Source organism: Ambystoma mexicanum, chromosome 5q, assembly GCF_040938575.1.
Source record: "Ambystoma mexicanum isolate Mex_15411 chromosome 5q, UKY_AmexF1_1, whole genome shotgun sequence".
Classification (NCBI taxonomy): Eukaryota; Metazoa; Chordata; class Amphibia; order Caudata; family Ambystomatidae; genus Ambystoma; species Ambystoma mexicanum.
The window spans coordinates 529,321,955-529,336,361 of NC_090933.1; the positions used below are offsets into that span (position 1 = coordinate 529,321,955).

The window sequence follows — 14,407 nt, forward strand, 5'->3', positions numbered from 1 at the left end:
TCACCAATGCCATGCAATGCGCCTGTTGCACAGTATCACGCCTGTTGCCGGCCCTCGCGCGGGTGACTCTTTGGGATAGCAGAAAGTGGACGGAAGACTTTTAGGATGATAGTAAAAAAAACAGAAGCGAGCACATGACTTTATTTGCGACGATTGGCGAGTTTTGAATAAAATAGTGAAAATGAAGTAAAAGCGTCTTGCTGGAGAATGCGGGCATCGATCCCGCTACCTCTCGCATGCTAAGCGAGCGCTCTACCATCTGAGCTAATTCCCCTCCTCCTCGAAGGCTCTCGATACACTGCTTCAGAGCTGAAGCACAGTCTCCGGCTCACACTTGCTTGGCTGTCCAGGGACCTGTAGTGCATAAAGCCCTTTCTCTTCATCTGCCGCAGAGGAAATCACAATCTCACCCCTTTGCCCAAAACAAAATACCTTCAGTGGAGCTACAAGTAAAGCTGCAGATGGCCATCCATTGCAACGAGGATTGGCCAACCAGGTATTAATAGCAGAGTGACTCCACTGCCACGCCCTTTCACGCTGGACCTGCGCTTGTGATCAAGAGGCTGCACGCCAGTCCCATAGACCCGAGAGCCCAATTGAAAAGGTGCTTGCTTCTCACTTTATTTCTCTCGCTATTTCTTGCTGTTTTAGGCCGCTGACACGCCGCCTGCAGCCAAAGGACCAGCGCTGGAGTGCCCTTTGTCATTTTTACCAGCTGGCCATATTTTACAATCGAGCGTCAGAATACCAAACAGGTAAGAGTTAGGTCTGGGAATTGAGTCCACTTTCCATCGTGTGTCCCATAAAGCGGAAGTGTCCAGCCGAGTGCAAGCAGGTGCCTCTTGCCCGCGTGTGCTGGGACACTGCAGCTTTGGACGTGAGCCAACTTGCCCTTTTCAGTGGGCCAGTACCCGTGACTCCAGTGAGAGAAGAGGAAAAGAAAGAACTTTCCCCTTCTCTGTCGAGTTGCCCCAGTGGCCTAATGGATAAGGCACTGGCCTCCTAAGCCAGGGATTGTGGGTTCGAGTCCCATCTGGGTTGGTTCGTGGCATTTTGTTCACACTTCTGCCAAAGCATGCAAAAGGTTTTTGCGGTAGTAGGGGGTGGGCGCAGGCTAGTACTTTGCTGGGCGCTGTGAAGTCCAGAACGTGCTCTGCTGGTAGCAGACTTTAAATGCCGGGAGACTGCAGAGTGTAGCAACGCCTCATGTCAGCGAAGAGACACAGATGAGTGGTAAGAAAGACAGGGAAAATATGCTTTCTGGAATCAGAGCTCCTGCAGACAGGGCTCACTCTTCTGCCAGCTCCGACCTGCTCCGATGAAAACGAAATAAAAGAGCAAAGGCTGCGCACTTTGAACCAATTATTCGAAGCATCGTATTGAAATGAAATAAAAGGTTAACAGCCCTGGGTGGCATCAAAGTGGAATTTCCTGAATATGTCACCAATGCCATGCAATGCGCCTGTTGCACAGTATCACGCCTGTTGCCGGCCCTCGCGCGGATGACTCTTTGGGATAGCAGAAAGTGGACGGAAGACTTTTAGGATGATAGTAAAAAAAACAGAAGCGAGCACATGACTTTATTTGCGACGATTGGCGAGTTTTGAATAAAATAGTGAAAATGAAGTAAAAGCGTCTTGCTGGAGAATGCGGGCATCGATCCCGCTACCTCTCGCATGCTAAGCGAGCGCTCTACCATCTGAGCTAATTCCCCTCCTCCTCGAAGGCTCTCGATACACTGCTTCAGAGCTGAAGCACAGTCTCCGGCTCACACTTGCTTGGCTGTCCAGGGACCTGTAGTGCATAAAGCCCTTTCTCTTCATCTGCGGCAGAGGAAATCACAATCTCACCCCTTTGCCCAAAACAAAATACCTTCAGTGGAGCTACAAGTAAAGCTGCAGATGGCCATCCATTGCAATGAGGATTGGCCAACCAGGTATTAATAGCAGAGTGACTCCACTGCCACGCCCTTTCACGCTGGACCTGCGCTTGTGATCAAGAGGCTGCACGCCAGTCCCATAGACCCGAGAGCCCAATTGAAAAGGTGCTTGCTTCTCACTTTATTTCTCTCGCTATTTCTTGCTGTTTTAGGCCGCTGACACGCCGCCTGCAGCCAAAGGACCAGCGCTGGAGCGCCCTTTGTCATTTTTACCAGCTGGCCATATTTTACAATCGAGCGTCAGAATACCAAACAGGTAAGAGTTAGGTCTGGGAATTGAGTCCACTTTCCATCGTGTGTCCCATAAAGCGGAAGTGTCCAGCCGAGTGCAAGCAGGTGCCTTTTGCCCGCGTGTGCTGGGACACTGCAGCTTTGGACGTGAGCCAACTTGCCCTTTTCAGTGGGCCAGTACCCGTGACTCCAGTGAGAGAAGAGGAAAAGAAAGAACTTTCCCTTTCTCTGTCGAGTGGCCCCAGTGGCCTAATGGATAAGGCACTGGCCTCCTAAGCCAGGGATTGTGGGTTCGAGTCCCATCTGGGGTGGTTCGTGGCATTTTGTTCACACTTCTGCCAAAGCATGCAAAAGGTTTTTGCGGTAGTAGGGGGTGGGCGCAGGCTAGTACTTTGCTGGGCGCTGTGAAGTCCAGAACGTGCTCTGCTGGTAGCAGACTTTAAATGCCGGGAGACTGCAGAGTGTAGCAACCCCTCATGTCAGCGAAGAGACACAGATGAGTGGTAAGAAAGACAGGGAAAATATGCTTTCTGGAATCAGAGCTCCTGCAGACAGGGCTCACTCTTCTGCCAGCTCCGACCTGCTCCGATGAAAACGAAATAAAAGAGCAAAGGCTGCGCACTTTGAACCAATTATTCGAAGCATCGTATTGAAATGAAATAAAAGGTTAACAGCCCTGGGTGGCATCAAAGTGGAATTTCCTGAATATGTCACCAATGCCATGCAATGCGCCTGTTGCACAGTATCACGCCTGTTGCCGGCCCTCGCGCGGATGACTCTTTGGGATAGCAGAAAGTGGACGGAAGACTTTTAGGATGATAGTAAAAAAAACAGAAGCGAGCACATGACTTTATTTGCGACGATTGGCGAGTTTTGAATAAAATAGTGAAAATGAAGAAAAAGCGTCTTGCTGGAGAATGCGGGCATCGATCCCGCTACCTCTCGCATGCTAAGCGAGCGCTCTACCATCTGAGCTAATTCCCCTCCTCCTCGAAGGCTCTCGATACACTGCTTCAGAGCTGAAGCACAGTCTCCGGCTCACACTTGCTTGGCTGTCCAGGGACCTGTAGTGCATAAAGCCCTTTCTCTTCATCTGCCGCAGAGGAAATCACAATCTCACCCCTTTGCCCAAAACAAAATACCTTCAGTGGAGCTACAAGTAAAGCTGCAGATGGCCATCCATTGCAACGAGGATTGGCCAACCAGGTATTAATAGCAGAGTGACTCCACTGCCACGCCCTTTCACGCTGGACCTGCGCTTGTGATCAAGAGGCTGCACGCCAGTCCCATAGACCCGAGAGCCCAATTGAAAAGGTGCTTGCTTCTCACTTTATTTCTCTCGCTATTTCTTGCTGTTTTAGGCCGCTGACACGCCGCCTGCAGCCAAAGGACCAGCGCTGGAGTGCCCTTTGTCATTTTTACCAGCTGGCCATATTTTACAATCGAGCGTCAGAATACCAAACAGGTAAGAGTTAGGTCTGGGAATTGAGTCCACTTTCCATCGTGTGTCCCATAAAGCGGAAGTGTCCAGCCGAGTGCAAGCAGGTGCCTTTTGCCCGCGTGTGCTGGGACACTGCAGCTTTGGACGTGAGCCAACTTGCCCTTTTCAGTGGGCCAGTACCCGTGACTCCAGTGAGAGAAGAGGAAAAGAAAGAACTTTCCCCTTCTCTGTCGAGTTGCCCCAGTGGCCTAATGGATAAGGCACTGGCCTCCTAAGCCAGGGATTGTGGGTTCGAGTCCCATCTGGGGTGGTTCGTGGCATTTTGTTCACACTTCTGCCAAAGCATGCAAAAGGTTTTTGCGGTAGTAGGGGGTGGGCGCAGGCTAGTACTTTGCTGGGCGCTGTGAAGTCCAGAACGTGCTCTGCTGGTAGCAGACTTTAAATGCGGGAGACTGCAGAGTGTAGCAACCCCTCATGTCAGCGAAGAGACACAGATGAGTGGTAAGAAAGACAGGGAAAATATGCTTTCTGGAATCAGAGCTCCTGCAGACAGGGCTCACTCTTCTGCCAGCTCCGACCTGCTCCGATGAAAACGAAATAAAAGAGCAAAGGCTGCGCACTTTGAACCAATTATTCGAAGCATCGTATTGAAATGAAATAAAAGGTTAACAGCCCTGGGTGGCATCAAAGTGGAATTTCCTGAATATGTCACCAATGCCATGCAATGCGCCTATTGCACAGTATCACGCCTGTTGCCGGCCCTCGCGCGGGTGACTCTTTGGGATAGCAGAAAGTGGACGGAAGACTTTTAGGATGATAGTAAAAAAAACAGAAGCGAGCACATGACTTTATTTGCGACGATTGGCGAGTTTTGAATAAAATAGTGAAAATGAAGAAAAAGCGTCTTGCTGGAGAATGCGGGCATCGATCCCGCTACCTCTCGCATGCTAAGCGAGCGCTCTACCATCTGAGCTAATTCCCCTCCTCCTCGAAGGCTCTCGATACACTGCTTCAGAGCTGAAGCACAGTCTCCGGCTCACACTTGCTTGGCTGTCCAGGGACCTGTAGTGCATAAAGCCCTTTCTCTTCATCTGCGGCAGGGGAAATCACAATCTCACCCCTTTGCCCAAAACAAAATACCTTCAGTGGAGCTACAAGTAAAGCTGCAGATGGCCATCCATTGCAATGAGGATTGGCCAACCAGGTATTAATAGCAGAGTGACTCCACTGCCACGCCCTTTCACGCTGGACCTGCGCTTGTGATCAAGAGGCTGCACGCCAGTCCCATAGACCCGAGAGCCCAATTGAAAAGGTGCTTGCTTCTCACTTTATTTCTCTCGCTATTTCTTGCTGTTTTAGGCCGCTGACACGCCGCCTGCAGCCAAAGGACCAGCGCTGGAGCGCCCTTTGTCATTTTTACCAGCTGGCCATATTTTACAATCGAGCGTCAGAATACCAAACAGGTAAGAGTTAGGTCTGGGAATTGAGTCCACTTTCCATCGTGTGTCCCATAAAGCGGAAGTGTCCAGCCGAGTGCAAGCAGGTGCCTTTTGCCCGCGTGTGCTGGGACACTGCAGCTTTGGACGTGAGCCAACTTGCCCTTTTCAGTGGGCCAGTACCCGTGACTCCAGTGAGAGAAGAGGAAAAGAAAGAACTTTCCCCTTCTCTGTCGACTGGCCCCAGTGGCCTAATGGATAAGGCACTGGCCTCCTAAGCCAGGGATTGTGGGTTCGAGTCCCATCTGGGGTGGTTCGTGGCATTTTGTTCACACTTCTGCCAAAGCATGCAAAAGGTTTTTGCGGTAGTAGGGGGTGGGCGCAGGCTAGTACTTTGCTGGGCGCTGTGAAGTCCAGAACGTGCTCTGCTGGTAGCAGACTTTAAATGCCGGGAGACTGCAGAGTGTAGCAACCCCTCATGTCAGTGAAGAGACACAGATGAGTGGTAAGAAAGACAGGGAAAATATGCTTTCTGGAATCAGAGCTCCTGCAGACAGGGCTCACTCTTCTGCCAGCTCCGACCTGCTCCGATGAAAACGAAATAAAAGAGCAAAGGCTGCGCACTTTGAACCAATTATTCGAAGCATCGTATTGAAATGAAATAAAAGGTTAACAGCCCTGGGTGGCATCAAAGTGGAATTTCCTGAATATGTCACCAATGCCATGCAATGCGCCTGTTGCACAGTATCACGCCTGTTGCCGGCCCTCGCGCGGATGACTCTTTGGGATAGCAGAAAGTGGACGGAAGACTTTTAGGATGATAGTAAAAAAAACAGAAGCGAGCACATGACTTTATTTGCGACGATTGGCGAGTTTTGAATAAAATAGTGAAAATGAAGAAAAAGCGTCTTGCTGGAGAATGCGGGCATCGATCCCGCTACCTCTCGCATGCTAAGCGAGCGCTCTACCATCTGAGCTAATTCCCCTCCTCCTCGAAGGCTCTCGATACACTGCTTCAGAGCTGAAGCACAGTCTCCGGCTCACACTTGCTTGGCTGTCCAGGGACCTGTAGTGCATAAAGCCCTTTCTCTTCATCTGCCGCAGAGGAAATCACAATCTCACCCCTTTGCCCAAAACAAAATACCTTCAGTGGAGCTACAAGTAAAGCTGCAGATGGCCATCCATTGCAACGAGGATTGGCCAACCAGGTATTAATAGCAGAGTGACTCCACTGCCACGCCCTTTCACGCTGGACCTGCGCTTGTGATCAAGAGGCTGCACGCCAGTCCCATAGACCCGAGAGCCCAATTGAAAAGGTGCTTATTTCTCTCTTTATTTCTCTCGCTATTTCTTGCTGTTTTAGGCCGCTGACACGCCGCCTGCAGCCAAAGGACCAGCGCTGGAGTGCCCTTTGTCATTTTTACCAGCTGGCCATATTTTACAATCGAGCGTCAGAATACCAAACAGGTAAGAGTTAGGTCTGGGAATTGAGTCCACTTTCCATCGTGTGTCCCATAAAGCGGAAGTGTCCAGCCGAGTGCAAGCAGGTGCCTCTTGCCCGCGTGTGCTGGGACACTGCAGCTTTGGACGTGAGCCAACTTGCCCTTTTCAGTGGGCCAGTACCCGTGACTCCAGTGAGAGAAGAGGAAAAGAAAGAACTTTCCCCTTCTCTGTCGAGTTGCCCCAGTGGCCTAATGGATAAGGCACTGGCCTCCTAAGCCAGGGATTGTGGGTTCGAGTCCCATCTGGGTTGGTTCGTGGCATTTTGTTCACACTTCTGCCAAAGCATGCAAAAGGTTTTTGCGGTAGTAGGGGGTGGGCGCAGGCTAGTACTTTGCTGGGCGCTGTGAAGTCCAGAACGTGCTCTGCTGGTAGCAGACTTTAAATGCCGGGAGACTGCAGAGTGTAGCAACGCCTCATGTCAGCGAAGAGACACAGATGAGTGGTAAGAAAGACAGGGAAAATATGCTTTCTGGAATCAGAGCTCCTGCAGACAGGGCTCACTCTTCTGCCAGCTCCGACCTGCTCCGATGAAAACGAAATAAAAGAGCAAAGGCTGCGCACTTTGAACCAATTATTCGAAGCATCGTATTGAAATGAAATAAAAGGTTAACAGCCCTGGGTGGCATCAAAGTGGAATTTCCTGAATATGTCACCAATGCCATGCAATGCGCCTGTTGCACAGTATCACGCCTGTTGCCGGCCCTCGCGCGGATGACTCTTTGGGATAGCAGAAAGTGGACGGAAGACTTTTAGGATGATAGTAAAAAAAACAGAAGCGAGCACATGACTTTATTTGCGACGATTGGCGAGTTTTGAATAAAATAGTGAAAATGAAGTAAAAGCGTCTTGCTGGAGAATGCGGGCATCGATCCCGCTACCTCTCGCATGCTAAGCGAGCGCTCTACCATCTGAGCTAATTCCCCTCCTCCTCGAAGGCTCTCGATACACTGCTTCAGAGCTGAAGCACAGTCTCCGGCTCACACTTGCTTGGCTGTCCAGGGACCTGTAGTGCATAAAGCCCTTTCTCTTCATCTGCCGCAGAGGAAATCACAATCTCACCCCTTTGCCCAAAACAAAATACCTTCAGTGGAGCTACAAGTAAAGCTGCAGATGGCCATCCATTGCAATGAGGATTGGCCAACCAGGTATTAATAGCAGAGTGACTCCACTGCCACGCCCTTTCACGCTGGACCTGCGCTTGTGATCAAGAGGCTGCACGCCAGTCCCATAGACCCGAGAGCCCAATTGAAAAGGTGCTTGCTTCTCACTTTATTTCTCTCGCTATTTCTTGCTGTTTTAGGCCGCTGACACGCCGCCTGCAGCCAAAGGACCAGCGCTGGAGCGCCCTTTGTCATTTTTACCAGCTGGCCATATTTTACAATCGAGCGTCAGAATACCAAACAGGTAAGAGTTAGGTCTGGGAATTGAGTCCACTTTCCATCGTGTGTCCCATAAAGCGGAAGTGTCCAGCCGAGTGCAAGCAGGTGCCTTTTGCCCGCGTGTGCTGGGACACTGCAGCTTTGGACGTGAGCCAACTTGCCCTTTTCAGTGGGCCAGTACCTGTGACTCCAGTGAGAGAAGAGGAAAAGAAAGAACTTTCCCCTTCTCTGTCGAGTGGCCCCAGTGGCCTAATGGATAAGGCACTGGCCTCCTAAGCCAGGGATTGTGGGTTCGAGTCCCATCTGGGGTGGTTCGTGGCATTTTGTTCACACTTCTGCCAAAGCATGCAAAAGGTTTTTGCGGTAGTAGGGGGTGGGCGCAGGCTAGTACTTTGCTGGGCGCTGTGAAGTCCAGAACGTGCTCTGCTGGTAGCAGACTTTAAATGCCGGGAGACTGCAGAGTGTAGCAACCCCTCATGTCAGTGAAGAGACACAGATGAGTGGTAAGAAAGACAGGGAAAATATGCTTTCTGGAATCAGAGCTCCTGCAGACAGGGCTCACTCTTCTGCCAGCTCCGACCTGCTCCGATGAAAACGAAATAAAAGAGCAAAGGCTGCGCACTTTGAACCAATTATTCGAAGCATCGTATTGAAATGAAATAAAAGGTTAACAGCCCTGGGTGGCATCAAAGTGGAATTTCCTGAATATGTGACCAATGCCATGCAATGCGCCTGTTGCACAGTATCACGCCTGTTGCCGGCCCTCGCGCGGATGACTCTTTGGGATAGCAGAAAGTGGACGGAAGACTTTTAGGATGATAGTAAAAAAAACAGAAGCGAGCACATGACTTTATTTGCGACGATTGGCGAGTTTTGAATAAAATAGTGAAAATGAAGTAAAAGCGTCTTGCTGGAGAATGCGGGCATCGATCCCGCTACCTCTCGCATGCTAAGCGAGCGCTCTACCATCTGAGCTAATTCCCCTCCTCCTCGAAGGCTCTCGATACACTGCTTCAGAGCTGAAGCACAGTCTCCGGCTCACACTTGCTTGGCTGTCCAGGGACCTGTAGTGCATAAAGCCCTTTCTCTTCATCTGCCGCAGAGGAAATCACAATCTCACCCCTTTGCCCAAAACAAAATACCTTCAGTGGAGCTACAAGTAAAGCTGCAGATGGCCATCCATTGCAACGAGGATTGGCCAACCAGGTATTAATAGCAGAGTGACTCCACTCCCACGCCCTTTCACGCTGGACCTGCGCTTGTGATCAAGAGGCTGCACGCCAGTCCCATAGACCCGAGAGCCCAATTGAAAAGGTGCTTGCTTCTCACTTTATTTCTCTCGCTATTTCTTGCTGTTTTAGGCCGCTGACACGCCGCCTGCAGCCAAAGGACCAGCGCTGGAGTGCCCTTTGTCATTTTTACCAGCTGGCCATATTTTACAATCGAGCGTCAGAATACCAAACAGGTAAGAGTTAGGTCTGGGAATTGAGTCCACTTTTCATCGTGTGTCCCATAAAGCGGAAGTGTCCAGCCGAGAGCAGGCAGGTGCCTTTTGCCCGCGTGTGCTGGGACACTGCAGCTTTGGACGTGAGCCAACTTGCCCTTTTCAGTGGGCCAGTACCTGTGACTCCAGTGAGAGAAGAGGAAAAGAAAGAACTTTCCCCTTCTCTGTCGAGTGGCCCCAGTGGCCTAATGGATAAGGCACTGGCCTCCTAAGCCAGGGATTGTGGGTTCGAGTCCCATCTGGGGTGGTTCGTGGCATTTTGTTCACACTTCTGCCAAAGCATGCAAAAGGTTTTTGCGGTAGTAGGGGGTGGGCGCAGGCTAGTACTTTGCTGGGCGCTGTGAAGTCCAGAACGTGCTCTGCTGGTAGCAGACTTTAAATGCCGGGAGACTGCAGAGTGTAGCAACCCCTCATGTCAGCGAAGAGACACAGATGAGTGGTAAGAAAGACAGGGAAAATATGCTTTCTGGAATCAGAGCTCCTGCAGACAGGGCTCACTCTTCTGCCAGCTCCGACCTGCTCCGATGAAAACGAAATAAAAGAGCAAAGGCTGCGCACTTTGAACCAATTATTCGAAGCATCGTATTGAAATGAAATAAAAGGTTAACAGCCCTGGGTGGCATCAAAGTGGAATTTCCTGAATATGTCACCAATGCCATGCAATGCGCCTGTTGCACAGTATCACGCCTGTTGCCGGCCCTCGCGCGGATGACTCTTTGGGATAGCAGAAAGTGGACGGAAGACTTTTAGGATGATAGTAAAAAAAACAGAAGCGAGCACATGACTTTATTTGCGACGATTGGCGAGTTTTGAATAAAATAGTGAAAATGAAGTAAAAGCGTCTTGCTGGAGAATGCGGGCATCGATCCCGCTACCTCTCGCATGCTAAGCGAGCGCTCTACCATCTGAGCTAATTCCCCTCCTCCTCGAAGGCTCTCGATACACTGCTTCAGAGCTGAAGCACAGTCTCCGGCTCACACTTGCTTGGCTGTCCAGGGACCTGTAGTGCATAAAGCCCTTTCTCTTCATCTGCCGCAGAGGAAATCACAATCTCACCCCTTTGCCCAAAACAAAATACCTTCAGTGGAGCTACAAGTAAAGCTGCAGATGGCCATCCATTGCAACGAGGATTGGCCAACCAGGTATTAATAGCAGAGTGACTCCACTCCCACGCCCTTTCACGCTGGACCTGCGCTTGTGATCAAGAGGCTGCACACCAGTCCCATAGACCCGAGAGCCCAATTGAAAAGGTGCTTGCTTCTCACTTTATTTCTCTCGCTATTTCTTGCTGTTTTAGGCCGCTGACACGCCGCCTGCAGCCAAAGGACCAGCGCTGGAGTGCCCTTTGTCATTTTTACCAGCTGGCCATATTTTACAATCGAGCGTCAGAATACCAAACAGGTAAGAGTTAGGTCTGGGAATTGAGTCCACTTTCCATCGTGTGTCCCATAAAGCGGAAGTGTCCAGCCGAGAGCAGGCAGGTGCCTTTTGCCCGCGTGTGCTGGGACACTGCAGCTTTGGACGTGAGCCAACTTGCCCTTTTCAGTGGGCCAGTACCTGTGACTCCAGTGAGAGAAGAGGAAAAGAAAGAACTTTCCCCTTCTCTGTCGAGGGGCCCCAGTGGCCTAATGGATAAGGCACTGGCCTCCTAAGCCAGGGATTGTGGGTTCGAGTCCCATCTGGGGTGGTTCGTGGCATTTTGTTCACACTTCTGCCAAAGCATGCAAAAGGTTTTTGCGGTAGTAGGGGGTGGGCGCAGGCTAGTACTTTGCTGGGCGCTGTGAAGTCCAGAACGTGCTCTGCTGGTAGCAGACTTTAAATGCGGGAGACTGCAGAGTGTAGCAACCCCTCATGTCAGCGAAGAGACACAGATGAGTGGTAAGAAAGACAGGGAAAATATGCTTTCTGGAATCAGAGCTCCTGCAGACAGGGCTCACTCTTCTGCCAGCTCCGACCTGCTCCGATGAAAACGAAATAAAAGAGCAAAGGCTGCGCACTTTGAACCAATTATTCGAAGCATCGTATTGAAATGAAATAAAAGGTTAACAGCCCTGGGTGGCATCAAAGTGGAATTTCCTGAATATGTCACCAATGCCATGCAATGCGCCTGTTGCACAGTATCACGCCTGTTGCCGGCCCTCGCGCGGGTGACTCTTTGGGATAGCAGAAAGTGGACGGAAGACTTTTAGGATGATAGTAAAAAAAACAGAAGCGAGCACATGACTTTATTTGCGACGATTGGCGAGTTTTGAATAAAATAGTGAAAATGAAGAAAAAGCGTCTTGCTGGAGAATGCGGGCATCGATCCCGCTACCTCTCGCATGCTAAGCGAGCGCTCTACCATCTGAGCTAATTCCCCTCCTCCTCGAAGGCTCTCGATACACTGCTTCAGAGCTGAAGCACAGTCTCCGGCTCACACTTGCTTGGCTGTCCAGGGACCTGTAGTGCATAAAGCCCTTTCTCTTCATCTGCGGCAGGGGAAATCACAATCTCACCCCTTTGCCCAAAACAAAATACCTTCAGTGGAGCTACAAGTAAAGCTGCAGATGGCCATCCATTGCAATGAGGATTGGCCAACCAGGTATTAATAGCAGAGTGACTCCACTGCCACGCCCTTTCACGCTGGACCTGCGCTTGTGATCAAGAGGCTGCACGCCAGTCCCATAGACCCGAGAGCCCAATTGAAAAGGTGCTTGCTTCTCACTTTATTTCTCTCGCTATTTCTTGCTGTTTTAGGCCGCTGACACGCCGCCTGCAGCCAAAGGACCAGCGCTGGAGTGCCCTTTGTCATTTTTACCAGCTGGCCATATTTTACAATCGAGCGTCAGAATACCAAACAGGTAAGAGTTAGGTCTGGGAATTGAGTCCACTTTCCATCGTGTGTCCCATAAAGCGGAAGTGTCCAGCCGAGTGCAAGCAGGTGCCTCTTGCCCGCGTGTGCTGGGACACTGCAGCTTTGGACGTGAGCCAACTTGCCCTTTTCAGTGGGCCAGTACCCGTGACTCCAGTGAGAGAAGAGGAAAAGAAAGAACTTTCCCCTTCTCTGTCGAGTTGCCCCAGTGGCCTAATGGATAAGGCACTGGCCTCCTAAGCCAGGGATTGTGGGTTCGAGTCCCATCTGGGTTGGTTCGTGGCATTTTGTTCACACTTCTGCCAAAGCATGCAAAAGGTTTTTGCGGTAGTAGGGGGTGGGCGCAGGCTAGTACTTTGCTGGGCGCTGTGAAGTCCAGAACGTGCTCTGCTGGTAGCAGACTTTAAATGCCGGGAGACTGCAGAGTGTAGCAACGCCTCATGTCAGCGAAGAGACACAGATGAGTGGTAAGAAAGACAGGGAAAATATGCTTTCTGGAATCAGAGCTCCTGCAGACAGGGCTCACTCTTCTGCCAGCTCCGACCTGCTCCGATGAAAACGAAATAAAAGAGCAAAGGCTGCGCACTTTGAACCAATTATTCGAAGCATCGTATTGAAATGAAATAAAAGGTTAACAGCCCTGGGTGGCATCAAAGTGGAATTTCCTGAATATGTCACCAATGCCATGCAATGCGCCTGTTGCACAGTATCACGCCTGTTGCCGGCCCTCGCGCGGATGACTCTTTGGGATAGCAGAAAGTGGACGGAAGACTTTTAGGATGATAGTAAAAAAAACAGAAGCGAGCACATGACTTTATTTGCGACGATTGGCGAGTTTTGAATAAAATAGTGAAAATGAAGTAAAAGCGTCTTGCTGGAGAATGCGGGCATCGATCCCGCTACCTCTCGCATGCTAAGCGAGCGCTCTACCATCTGAGCTAATTCCCCTCCTCCTCGAAGGCTCTCGATACACTGCTTCAGAGCTGAAGCACAGTCTCCGGCTCACACTTGCTTGGCTGTCCAGGGACCTGTAGTGCATAAAGCCCTTTCTCTTCATCTGCCGCAGAGGAAATCACAATCTCACCCCTTTGCCCAAAACAAAATACCTTCAGTGGAGCTACAAGTAAAGCTGCAGATGGCCATCCATTGCAACGAGGATTGGCCAACCAGGTATTAATAGCAGAGTGACTCCACTCCCACGCCCTTTCACGCTGGACCTGCGCTTGTGATCAAGAGGCTGCACACCAGTCCCAGAGACCCGAGAGCCCAATTGAAAAGGTGCTTGCTTCTCACTTTATTTCTCTCGCTATTTCTTGCTGTTTTAGGCCGCTGACACGCCGCCTGCAGCCAAAGGACCAGCGCTGGAGTGCCCTTTGTCATTTTTACCAGCTGGCCATATTTTACAATCGAGCGTCAGAATACCAAACAGGTAAGAGTTAGGTCTGGGAATTGAGTCCACTTTCCATTGTGTGTCCCATAAAGCGGAAGTGTCCAGCCGAGAGCAGGCAGGTGCCTTTTGCCCGCGTGTGCTGGGACACTGCAGCTTTGGACGTGAGCCAACTTGCCCTTTTCAGTGGGCCAGTACCTGTGACTCCAGTGAGAGAAGAGGAAAAGAAAGAACTTTCCCCTTCTCTGTCGAGTGGCCCCAGTGGCCTAATGGATAAGGCACTGGCCTCCTAAGCCAGGGATTGTGGGTTCGAGTCCCATCTGGGGTGGTTCGTGGCATTTTGTTCACACTTCTGCCAAAGCATGCAAAAGGTTTTTGCGGTAGTAGGGGGTGGGCGCAGGCTAGTACTTTGCTGGGCGCTGTGAAGTCCAGAACGTGCTCTGCTGGTAGCAGACTTTAAATGCCGGGAGACTGCAGAGTGTAGCAACCCCTCATGTCAGCGAAGAGACACAGATGAGTGGTAAGAAAGACAGGGAAAATATGCTTTCTGGAATCAGAGCTCCTGCAGACAGGGCTCACTCTTCTGCCAGCTCCGACCTGCTCCGATGAAAACGAAATAAAAGAGCAAAGGCTGCGCACTTTGAACCAATTATTCGAAGCATCGTATTGAAATGAAATAAAAGGTTAACAGCCCTGGGTGGCATCAAAGTGGAATTTCCTGAATATGTCACCAATG

The 14,407-nt window shown here is 50.6% G+C and overlaps 20 non-coding genes across 20 annotated transcripts; 10 read left to right on the forward strand and 10 right to left on the reverse strand.

Annotated features, from left to right (window-relative positions):
* Nucleotides 1-201: 201 nt before the first annotated feature.
* TRNAA-AGC (transfer RNA alanine (anticodon AGC)) lies at nucleotides 202-274 on the reverse strand. Its single transcript has one exon. It is a non-coding gene; the product is annotated as a tRNA-Ala (tRNA).
* Nucleotides 275-968: 694 nt separating this feature from the next.
* On the forward strand, nucleotides 969-1,051 carry TRNAR-CCU (transfer RNA arginine (anticodon CCU)). The gene has a single exon. It is a non-coding gene; the product is annotated as a tRNA-Arg (tRNA).
* Nucleotides 1,052-1,641: 590 nt separating this feature from the next.
* TRNAA-AGC (transfer RNA alanine (anticodon AGC)) lies at nucleotides 1,642-1,714 on the reverse strand. The gene has a single exon. It is a non-coding gene; the product is annotated as a tRNA-Ala (tRNA).
* A 694-nt stretch (nucleotides 1,715-2,408) lies between these two features.
* On the forward strand, nucleotides 2,409-2,481 carry TRNAR-CCU (transfer RNA arginine (anticodon CCU)). Its single transcript has one exon. It is a non-coding gene; the product is annotated as a tRNA-Arg (tRNA).
* Nucleotides 2,482-3,081: 600 nt separating this feature from the next.
* Nucleotides 3,082-3,154, reverse strand: TRNAA-AGC (transfer RNA alanine (anticodon AGC)). The gene has a single exon. It is a non-coding gene; the product is annotated as a tRNA-Ala (tRNA).
* Nucleotides 3,155-3,848: 694 nt separating this feature from the next.
* TRNAR-CCU (transfer RNA arginine (anticodon CCU)) lies at nucleotides 3,849-3,921 on the forward strand. The gene has a single exon. It is a non-coding gene; the product is annotated as a tRNA-Arg (tRNA).
* Nucleotides 3,922-4,520: 599 nt separating this feature from the next.
* TRNAA-AGC (transfer RNA alanine (anticodon AGC)) lies at nucleotides 4,521-4,593 on the reverse strand. The gene has a single exon. It is a non-coding gene; the product is annotated as a tRNA-Ala (tRNA).
* A 694-nt stretch (nucleotides 4,594-5,287) lies between these two features.
* TRNAR-CCU (transfer RNA arginine (anticodon CCU)) lies at nucleotides 5,288-5,360 on the forward strand. Its single transcript has one exon. It is a non-coding gene; the product is annotated as a tRNA-Arg (tRNA).
* Nucleotides 5,361-5,960: 600 nt separating this feature from the next.
* Nucleotides 5,961-6,033, reverse strand: TRNAA-AGC (transfer RNA alanine (anticodon AGC)). The gene has a single exon. It is a non-coding gene; the product is annotated as a tRNA-Ala (tRNA).
* A 694-nt stretch (nucleotides 6,034-6,727) lies between these two features.
* TRNAR-CCU (transfer RNA arginine (anticodon CCU)) lies at nucleotides 6,728-6,810 on the forward strand. Its single transcript has one exon. It is a non-coding gene; the product is annotated as a tRNA-Arg (tRNA).
* Nucleotides 6,811-7,400: 590 nt separating this feature from the next.
* TRNAA-AGC (transfer RNA alanine (anticodon AGC)) lies at nucleotides 7,401-7,473 on the reverse strand. The gene has a single exon. It is a non-coding gene; the product is annotated as a tRNA-Ala (tRNA).
* A 694-nt stretch (nucleotides 7,474-8,167) lies between these two features.
* On the forward strand, nucleotides 8,168-8,240 carry TRNAR-CCU (transfer RNA arginine (anticodon CCU)). Its single transcript has one exon. It is a non-coding gene; the product is annotated as a tRNA-Arg (tRNA).
* A 600-nt stretch (nucleotides 8,241-8,840) lies between these two features.
* On the reverse strand, nucleotides 8,841-8,913 carry TRNAA-AGC (transfer RNA alanine (anticodon AGC)). Its single transcript has one exon. It is a non-coding gene; the product is annotated as a tRNA-Ala (tRNA).
* Nucleotides 8,914-9,607: 694 nt separating this feature from the next.
* On the forward strand, nucleotides 9,608-9,680 carry TRNAR-CCU (transfer RNA arginine (anticodon CCU)). Its single transcript has one exon. It is a non-coding gene; the product is annotated as a tRNA-Arg (tRNA).
* Nucleotides 9,681-10,280: 600 nt separating this feature from the next.
* On the reverse strand, nucleotides 10,281-10,353 carry TRNAA-AGC (transfer RNA alanine (anticodon AGC)). Its single transcript has one exon. It is a non-coding gene; the product is annotated as a tRNA-Ala (tRNA).
* A 694-nt stretch (nucleotides 10,354-11,047) lies between these two features.
* On the forward strand, nucleotides 11,048-11,120 carry TRNAR-CCU (transfer RNA arginine (anticodon CCU)). The gene has a single exon. It is a non-coding gene; the product is annotated as a tRNA-Arg (tRNA).
* Nucleotides 11,121-11,719: 599 nt separating this feature from the next.
* On the reverse strand, nucleotides 11,720-11,792 carry TRNAA-AGC (transfer RNA alanine (anticodon AGC)). Its single transcript has one exon. It is a non-coding gene; the product is annotated as a tRNA-Ala (tRNA).
* Nucleotides 11,793-12,486: 694 nt separating this feature from the next.
* On the forward strand, nucleotides 12,487-12,569 carry TRNAR-CCU (transfer RNA arginine (anticodon CCU)). Its single transcript has one exon. It is a non-coding gene; the product is annotated as a tRNA-Arg (tRNA).
* Nucleotides 12,570-13,159: 590 nt separating this feature from the next.
* Nucleotides 13,160-13,232, reverse strand: TRNAA-AGC (transfer RNA alanine (anticodon AGC)). Its single transcript has one exon. It is a non-coding gene; the product is annotated as a tRNA-Ala (tRNA).
* A 694-nt stretch (nucleotides 13,233-13,926) lies between these two features.
* On the forward strand, nucleotides 13,927-13,999 carry TRNAR-CCU (transfer RNA arginine (anticodon CCU)). Its single transcript has one exon. It is a non-coding gene; the product is annotated as a tRNA-Arg (tRNA).
* Nucleotides 14,000-14,407: the final 408 nt, after the last annotated feature.